Source organism: Adiantum capillus-veneris, chromosome 7, assembly GCF_014529385.1.
Source record: "Adiantum capillus-veneris isolate H3 chromosome 7, ASM1452938v2, whole genome shotgun sequence".
Taxonomy (NCBI): domain Eukaryota; kingdom Viridiplantae; phylum Streptophyta; class Polypodiopsida; order Polypodiales; family Pteridaceae; genus Adiantum; species Adiantum capillus-veneris.
The window spans coordinates 60,145,740-60,155,324 of record NC_140937.1 but is presented as its reverse complement, the minus strand read 5'-3'; the positions used below and the strand labels follow the sequence as shown (position 1 = coordinate 60,155,324).

Sequence of the window (9,585 nt, the reverse complement as noted above, 5' to 3'; positions counted from 1 at the left end):
CAACGTATTGTACAAATATGCACCTTATCAATCTAGTTATTTTTGCTTTATTTTTTACTTGGCTTGCTTACGTCAATTTTAATTAGCATGCTAACTTAATGTTCTAATTATGAATGCAACTAATCATTATCCCACCTAATCGAGCCTTACAAGTGGTATCAGAGTGATTGTAAGGCTCACTATAATTATCATTAGTATTATTACTCATTGTAAATATCCTATTTTTGAGGTGTCAATTTTAGAAATAAGTTAGATGTCCTCTTGCATGCATGCTAAGTGTAAAGGCTATGCCTCATATGCTTGACACATAAACATGTAATGAAGAATAAAGGTTTTTTTTATATTATTATTGTTGGCAATCAATTTTTCTTCATTGCACTGTCCATTTTGCCAAATTCCTCACTGTTTTTTTATTGTTTTGGCTGTGTAAGTTTCTCCTGTTGAGCGAAGCCTTTGCTCAAATTTGTAATTGTATCTGGCATATTTCATTCATATTGTGTGAGCTATTTGCCCCATTGGTGTTGGCCCAAGCTCAATTGTATCTAAACATAAAAAATCTCCCTCTTTTGAGCTGAGTTTTTTGGGGGTGTGTGTGTGTGTCTCTGTGTTGAGTAGGAAAATGGATAGTCTCTCTCCTCTCACTTCATCAGTGTGTTCCCTATCTCGACCAGAGGTGGGTTGTGTAAGCCGAGTGGTGCCCCATAGTGTGTGTGTGTCATCCCAAGAGTGTGTGTCAAGTGATTATTGTTTTTTAATTGTTTTTGGAAGCTTCAACTCGTGTCATGATTTTTGTCTCTCTCCCGTGTTCTTCATCACACACACGCACACACACACAATAATCTTTGGTAGCCTGCTTGTGCCCTTTCCATGATGCTCCTATAGACTTGATTACTGTCTATGATTGCTAAATGATCACATTAACAATTGCATTGCCATCCACGAAATCTACTTGCTCATTTGTTGGCATGCAATTTGGTTATGGCTACACTTCAATCAAAGAGCATCATCACTGTCATCGGCCGTGACTCATGTTCATCACTCGACTGTCACCCTGCCCAAGCTAACAAAAGTCTTGCTCGCTAGCGCTAATAAGCCTGCCATTAGAGCCAATCTATTGCTGGCCACAACCTCATCTTTGATTGGTTGCCCTTGATTGCAATCTCCTCCACACGAGAGCCAGCAGGCTCTGCCAGTAACTGCTAAAACTTGTCCAATTTGATGCCATAACTTTACTTGACGTGCTGCTAGCCTGTCACCTGACATTGGTTTGCTCTTGCTCGCCATCATATCACGTTCACTACTCACCCCGTGCACCCTCAACACACCTACGGCTATCGGCTTGTAGCCCTTGGTCCTTTTGCACACACCATTTCCTATCTGCTGATCATGGACTGAGCTGCACCCTGTAATCATTGTGCTGAAGAGCTTTTGTCCTCATCACCACCATTTGGCATCTCTTCTACACCGGACACAATCTACCCACCATTCATCCTCAATTAATCCTAGCAGATTCAAACCCTTGACCCTCGACTATCTACACTCCCACCTCATCCGCTCAAGCTCGGATCCATCACCTATTGTATGCCCTCGGCATGATCGTGTTGATTTGGCTTGCATTTGTCTGTCCACCCTTTCTATTGCAAGCACGTGTGCCAACAAGGATCACGTGCAGCTTTTATGTTTCCTTTTGGGTTTTGAAGGAAGAATTCACACACCCTTAGCTCCATTTAGAGGGACCAAGTGTCTAACATAAGAAGTTTTAGAAGTTCCATAAGAGAAAACACCATGGTTTCTCACATTATCTCCCTCTCTCAAGTAGGAAAAAAATTAGGGAGATTTTTTTCCATATGGAATAGAGGTGAATATGGAAAATCCAATTCCCATGAGGAAAGCATAATGTCATAGTAGTCCCTTTGAGGGAAACTCAAGAGATAGTTTTTCCTAAGTTAGAAGTGGGATTGACAAATGGAAAATCTTGTAAATCTCTCTTCGAGGGAAACTCTCTCTCTCTAATGTAACAGTGGGACTGTAAAGTCTACCTATATATGCATAAGTGGGAAATTATTTCCTTCAAGGGAGTCTTTTTACATCACTTTTCACACATAGAAACAATGAAATATTGAAGGAAAACAATTAACATGAGCGAATCTAGGTAAGAAAATTTTCATATGTGCAAAAAAGAGTGCCTAGTTATCCCACACGAGTAAAGAACTATTAATTTTTTTTTCTCACAATGAGTTTTATAATTCACATGAGTGAAAACTCACTACTTTCTTGTTGCACATTTCACACGTAAATACAATTATTTGTATGGTTGGGTCAAAAAACAAATTTGGAAATGTCACTAATAATTCCGTAAATACTCACATGAGATTAATCATTTGTATAAATAGATTAATTGAATAATGCTAATGACTTGCCATTTTCTCAAAGATTTTATTTTCTTTGGCCCTCGCTACATTAGCCAAATCAGTCAATTTGCCACCCAACAAGCAATTATTATTTGCACTTTTCTTCATGATTGTTGATCCCCCAGAGCACGATTTTTGTTAGAGCACTTTTTAATCATTGAATAATGAGCATACATAGCTAGAGTAAAATCCTAGGCAATCAATTACATTGAGTTGAATACTTGCTTGCTCATCCTTTCTAAGTTGATAAAGTTTATTTGGGATAAATGATCCCTTGCAAAGTAAACCCTCATTGGTAGTCCATGCTTTTGCATTTCAACCATGCTTTACTAGACCTACATACTAAATCCAACATATAAATCTCCAAAGACTTGGGTTTTAAAACAATCAAGTACAACACCAATTACTAGGAAGTATTTCAAAGTTATTCTCTGGTGTAGATGTTCTTTGAAATGAACTACTTACCTCAAAAGATAAAACAAAAGGTATTCATGCTTTGCTATCAATCCTCCGTTTTCTCCTTTCTACAATCTCTCCCGTGGTGAGAATTTTAGCTTAGTTATACACTCATCAATAATTTACCACATTACTAGTTTACGGTCGCAATTGACATGATCAAAATCCCTTACAAGTGCAATTGACAAAATAAGAAAATTATAGACATAATAGACAAGCAAGACAACATGTAAGTGAACCTTCAACTAGCAGGAAAATCACACTTATGCAACCTGCTCTATTATATGATCAAAATTTCCATGTAAAAATTAGTGCACGTTGCTTTAGGCATAGCTAAATGTAAAGAGAGCAATCATTTCAATGGCTATGATCAAGGTTTCTCTATACCTAGTGACACCTAGAAGAACTATCTTAAAAAAACCTCTTCCACATCTGTGAGACTTGATAAAAAAACACTTAAACCCAATATAAAAGACAGGCTTTCGTGAGATATTAGACAAAGAGAAAAACAAAGTTCTATCACGTTCCAAGAAACAAGCTTGTACATACGTCTGTAAGTACCCACTTCAAGTGCGAAAGCAATGTTACAACCATGCACATACAAGGAATCTGGTCTTCACATCCCCATCAATACATTGCTGGCAAATGAGAACTACAAGGTTGGCGATTCCTGCACAAAAGCGCCAAACATGAGAAGCTAAAACCCCATCAATCAAAACACCCTACAGGTGTAGCTTACAAGAACGAACATACCATGTTATGTACATGATAAGACATATTTGGATGTTTCACATGAGCGTCTGAAGCAAGATGAACAAGTTTCTCAAATCGCAAGAGGCAAGTCACCCAAAAGCTGCACTTCTTTGTGGGGGTAGTGGAAGTTTGTATAGTTAAAAAACCTGAAACATGGATGTATGTGTGCAAGTCTTGCACTCCAAAGGAAGCTGCTACACAAAACAAACAAGGGAATCTCTCTCTCTCTCTCTCTCTCTCTCTCTCTCTCTCTCTATGCAGCAACAATCCAGCAGCACCCTCGTGCTTCAGCCTCTCTCTCTCTCTCTCTCTCTCTCTCTCTCTCTCTCTCTCGTGCTTTAGCCCCTCCCACCAACAACACTCCAGCAACACCCCTGTGCTGAACCCTCATAAATCTTGTGGGCACCTTATGGGGGCTGCTTTCAGCTTGACCCATAGTCCAAAACCCTAATCCAACGATATGGAGAGAAAGACTTTTTCAGCTGCTGTGAAGACGGGAAGTCCACCGGTTCCACAACCCCTATCAACACCTTCACATTGGGAGAACTACCTGCTCCAAGAACTTAAGAAAGTGCAGAATGAGATTTCTCTTCACAAAGTGAACATCACCGTCAAAGATAAGAAGATTATGCAACTAGAAGCACAATTACAAACCAACCAGGAGCACACTACCAAAGAGGAAAATACCCAAGCAGGTACCAACCCAGTCCAACAACATGTAACAAACCATTTAGTCCACAAAGTCATTGCAAAAATGAAGGAAAAAGAGCAGATACAGGAAAATAAGAAGAAGATAAGGATTGGAGGGATGCCGAATAATTGGACACAAGCTATCATAGAAGAGGAAGACGAATACATGTTAGATACTACCATATGGAAACTGAGACTGCAGAAAGCAGTCCCTTTTGTCGACCTCGGAGACCCGATTTACATCAAAGTAAAAGGCAAACAAGCAGTTGCATCTTATGATACTATGGAGGAGAAGATAAAAGTCATGAAACAGACTAAGTTTCTTCAAGGGACCAAAGTGTGGATTTCAGATGAGCTCACCCCTTTGAGCTTAAAGAGAGAGCTCACCCCTCTATGTTTCTGCCTGCAAACCCTGCAAAAATATAGCGAAAGAGACAAACAAGACAAGAGTGTGAGAGTAAGGAAACCATAGCTAAAGCCAGTAACTGACCTATCACAAAACTGGCAAACCTACAGATGGTTCTCATCGTGTTGGGCCCTGGCGCGCTCATCTTCACTACATCCAATGCCTGCACATGTTTTTTCTCATCGTTAAATGACCTAGATTTTGAGCTCTACGGTGAAAGAAAGAAAGAAAGAGAGAGAGAGAGAGAGAGACGAAATGAAATGTTATATTAACGTCTTCAAAAAGGCCAAAATGACGTATGAGACCAAGCCATTACAAAATGGTGAACAACTTCCAGACCATGTTGATATACCCACAAAAGCTTGAACCTTCACTAGTCCAAGCTTGATCAACCTCAACTTCCTACAAAGAGTAAACAAAAACTATTAAGCAAACATCCCAACAAGAGATATGCAAGGAACACTTATGTGAGAATCTGCCATAGTGAATCCCTTAATACAAGCTTTGTGTTCCTTGAAACCTTGATGGTGCCAAATGAAGATAGAGAGCTTCATGAATCACAATTATGCCTGTTACTTAGCTTAATGAAAGCATTACCTTGTCCCCGGCCTCAGTCCCAAGACCTCAAACACCTTCGAAGGTGGAGAGAGCTAGCAAGGAATGAGGGTAGGGAAGAGGAAGAAGAAATAACTCACTTATCATCCCTCTTGTTGCTTAGCATAGCCTAATAGCATAGTAATGATGATGAAGAAGATGGCAAGCTTAAGCATTGGAGCATGGCTCTTGGTTGGATTTGCACTCCATAGCCAAGAGTGTTGGTTTAAGCTCTCAACCTCTCAAGTTTGGAGAAGGAGATGGAGTTCTTGCACTTTCACAAAGTCAGAATGAGAGAATGTGAGTGTGTGTGAAAGAGAGTATTCCCCCCAAAAGCACACCCCAACTTGCTATGGTCGACCCCTCCTTGCATTGGATTGGACCCTTGCAAGCCTAGCCAATCACATGCATAGTGCATATCAAGAAACCATGGTAACATTTGGACAAGTGTCTCCCTTTCCCCTTTGAGAGAGAGGGCTTGAAAAATGCAGGTTTCAAATTTTGTTTTTCAGTTTTCACTTTTCAGTCTTTTACACAGACATTGTATCAAATTCACCGTTTGTAAACTCTTTTGTCTCATAGGTCACTTTGGCCTTTTGAAGACGTTAATATATAATTTCTTTTATCTCTGTGTGTGTGTGTGTGTGTGACCCATGCATTCAAACATTGCCACCACACTAGCAGCCTCTTTGCTATCCTTCCTTGAGTCACTGTCACTACTTTCCTCTTTGTTTGCCTTTGGATTTGCAATCCTTGGCCAAATGACCATCCTTTTTGCAATTGTGGCAAAGTAAGGCTTTTTGGTTGAGTTTTTTAGTTCTTTCTTTGAGAAGGGAGAGACATATCTTAAGGAGACAAGCTACCAAGAGGGATTTATGTGATTTTGTAAGGGCTCTACATTTTGAATACATATAGACAAAAGCATTGCCAATCACAATAAGTTTCTCCAATAGTCATTTGTCCAACAATCACATTGTGAATTTTGTCAGTAGTTTGAAATAGAAAAGCAGCTCATCAGGGTTTAACCAACACTACTCCCAATGATTCCAAAGGGGTGATCAACTTTTGACCTTGAGGCAATATAAAAGATGTCAAGGGCTTCCCAAAAGAAATGGATGGATTGCTTGTCATTGCCCAATAGTGCATTCATATCATCGATAAACTAAAAAGGCATTGCTGCTTCCCATCCAGGAGAAGAATGGCTTTGATTAACCCCCGTGCTATTCTTTGTTCCAAAAGGTTACATCAACCAGATGGGAGTCATTTGGGATTACCTTGGAGTGGGCTTCAAAGATAGTCAACTTTGCTGCTTGTCTTTTATCAGAATCTATATGGAAGAAGAAGTTGAACAATTGCTCAAAGTGATCCTTTACTAGTAGCTTCAGTAGTTACTAGTCGATAACTATATAGCTGGACAAGTAGTCAAAACCTACTACAAACACCTATAAATTGGAACAATTACTTTTATCCTAAAAATCTATCTTCTGCTAGTCAGCTTTCTTGTAATCTAGCACTCTTTGACACAAGAACATGTTCCATCATGCAAGTCCACATTGGGTAATTTTCCCTGTCCAATTTATCCTCAACAACAAAAATCTTGGAGATAGGGTTGCAAGGAAACACACACAACTTAGAGAAGATGAAGAAGTTCAAGGCACACAAGAGAGAGTAGAGTTGTTTAGTGAACAATGGAAAGATAATTTAGCCCTAGAGTGATGGGTGTATATACAATGCACGAGGGAAAAACCTCCTAGTGAGGGAAAAAATGCCCTAACGGTCCTAAGTGTGTTCACACACATCACTACCACATGTATATGGTAACATTCTTACTTCGTGAAACCCTCCTTATGAATTCTATGAGGCATTTCTGGGTATCCTTGAAAACCTAAGACCTATTGGCGAAGGGAGTGTTAGGCCTCAAAAAGGCATTCGCCCAAGTGGTGTTAATCACTTTTTGGACTGAAGAGAGGGCAAAGAGAGAGGAGTGTGTTTGGAACCACTGGTTTCAAATCTTGGTGAGCTTATTATCTATAGTACATATAAGAGGATAATCATGTGAGATACATGTGGAAACAAAGGGTGCTACTTTTAATTTATTGGAGAAGTCAACCAAGTTAAATGAAGCAAAATCCCCCTATGAGTAGTTTTGTTGAGTGTACTCTCCAGTTTGCCCCCAGTCCCATAATTGTAGAGATTCTTCTAGAAAAGACCATGATTTTTCAGATCCATTAATAGTTTATATTGAAGTCTTCAATGATTATGACAAGGCCGGTAAATCTCAGGAGAGATTGCTAGAGGATAGTTCATTTGAAAACATTGCAGCAATTGAGAGGGATAGGGGCTATGATAGTAAACCAACCTAGGGTTAATAAACTGTAAGGTTTCCAGTTTCTGAAACCTTAAAGATTGTATAAAGCTTAATCAAACTGATATGATTATTGAAAAAGCAATGTAGAATTGTCCAATCGTGGCAATATTGGTATTTTTGGAATCTTAAGCACAACAAACCCCGGGCTAGAAATTTTCAGAACAGAATTTCGATAAAATCTAGAAAAGTTACGGGCTATGAAAGGTTACACTAGGAATTCAATTAGTTAAGTAAAATTGGATGGTTTCGGTAATTATTATTAACAAAGACTTTCTTATCCTAAGGTTCTAGAAATTAATGATATTTCTAATTTTCATCATTAAAAATCAGTGAAAATAGTAAAAATCGATTCTGGAAGCTGAGGGCGCGGGCTGTGTGGGGTAATGATGAACTTTCCCGGACTAGATTTAGCAATAGAAGACGTTTTTCTGACCTGCAGCGCTGCTTGGGATACAAGTTACTGTCATTTTCCAGCCTGTGAGTGCCTAGAAACCTATAAATATGACCCTTGCTTCACAATTAGACAGACTCGGAGCCTTGACACACTCTCTCTCATCTAGAGAGACCGCTACGCAGAAATCACTAGACATTAAGCTCTAGTTGATTAACTTAAACGGTAATTAACCTAATCCTTCTTAATTAGCAAGGCTAGATTATTCTATTTTCTTAATAAATTAAAGATCAGGCCTATGTATACTCATAAATCCTCTCTTAATTAAATATTCTCTACTGATTGTTATAATTAATCTTGGAAATATTAAGCGAATTAATTATCCTATCATATTAGGGCTGAAATTATCCAAATTAACCATTAATTAATGGAAAATATATTACTTAAGTTTAGAATAAGTTGAGATAATTATGAGAGTTGTATTAAACAGTCATTAAGCTAGAAAAATTGTAAGAAGAAAAATTATCTTATAATTTTTTGAGTAATTTTCATAATTAATTAGGCAGAATTACACTGTTTTTTAGAGAAAATTAACGGCGAAAATTATCAAATTGATTCACAATGTTTTGAATTATTTATCAAAGGTTAATTACATGTTAGGAAACCCGTGATAGTTATGTCAAGCTCAGATAATTAATTTATCTAATTATTGTAACAGAAATACTCTATTTTTAGGACAAATTAAAAGGAGAAAATTAATAAATTGATTCAAATTACTTTTAGTTATTTATCAGAGGTTAATTATATGTTAGGAAACCTGTGATAATTATGTCAAGCTTAGATAATTAATTTAACTAATTAATTTAGCAGAAATACTTTGTTTTTAGGACCAATTAAAATGAGAAAATTAGTAAATTGATTCAAATTGCTTTGAGTTATTTATCAAAGGTTAATTATATGTTAGGAAACCCGTGATAATTATGTCAAGCTCAGATAAATAATTTACTTTAGCAGAAATACTTTGTTTTTAAGACAAATTAAAACAAGGAAATTAATAAATTGATTCAAATTGCTTTACGTTATTTATCAAAGGTTAACTACATGTTAGGAAACCCGTGATAATTATTTCAAGCTCAGATAAATAATTTACCTAATTACTTTAGCAGAAATACTCTGTTTTTAGGACAAATTAAAAGGAAGAAATTAGTAAATTGATTCAAATTGCTTTGAGTTATTTATCAGAGGTTAATTCCATGTTAGGAAACCCGTGATAATTATGTCAAGCTCAGAAAAACAATTTACCTAATTACTTTAGCAGAAATACTCTATTTTTAAGACAAATTAAAAGAAGAAAATTAGTCAATTGATTCAAATTGCTTTTAGTTATTTAGCAGAGGTTAAATACATGTTAAGGAGCCCATGATAATTATGTCAAGCTTAGATAATTGATTTATCTAATTATTTTAGTAGAAATACTCTATTTTTTGACAAATTATAAGGGAGAAATTAATAAATT

The 9,585-nt window shown here is 37.2% G+C and overlaps 1 long non-coding RNA gene across 3 annotated transcripts; it reads right to left on the bottom strand.

Annotated features, from left to right (window-relative positions):
- Positions 1 to 3,364: 3,364 nt before the first annotated feature.
- LOC147453938 (uncharacterized) lies at positions 3,365 to 5,328 on the bottom strand. 3 transcript variants are annotated; one of them, XR_015188580.1, is made up of 6 exons: positions 5,314 to 5,328; positions 4,825 to 5,118; positions 4,671 to 4,722; positions 4,027 to 4,182; positions 3,621 to 3,814; positions 3,365 to 3,537 (listed from the first exon to the last, which is right to left on the bottom strand). It is a non-coding gene; the product is annotated as an uncharacterized LOC147453938 (long non-coding RNA). The 3 variants fall into 3 exon arrangements; XR_015188578.1 differs by having other exon boundaries at positions 4,027 to 4,170; XR_015188579.1 differs by lacking the exon at positions 4,027 to 4,182 and having other exon boundaries at positions 3,621 to 3,811.
- Positions 5,329 to 9,585: the final 4,257 nt, after the last annotated feature.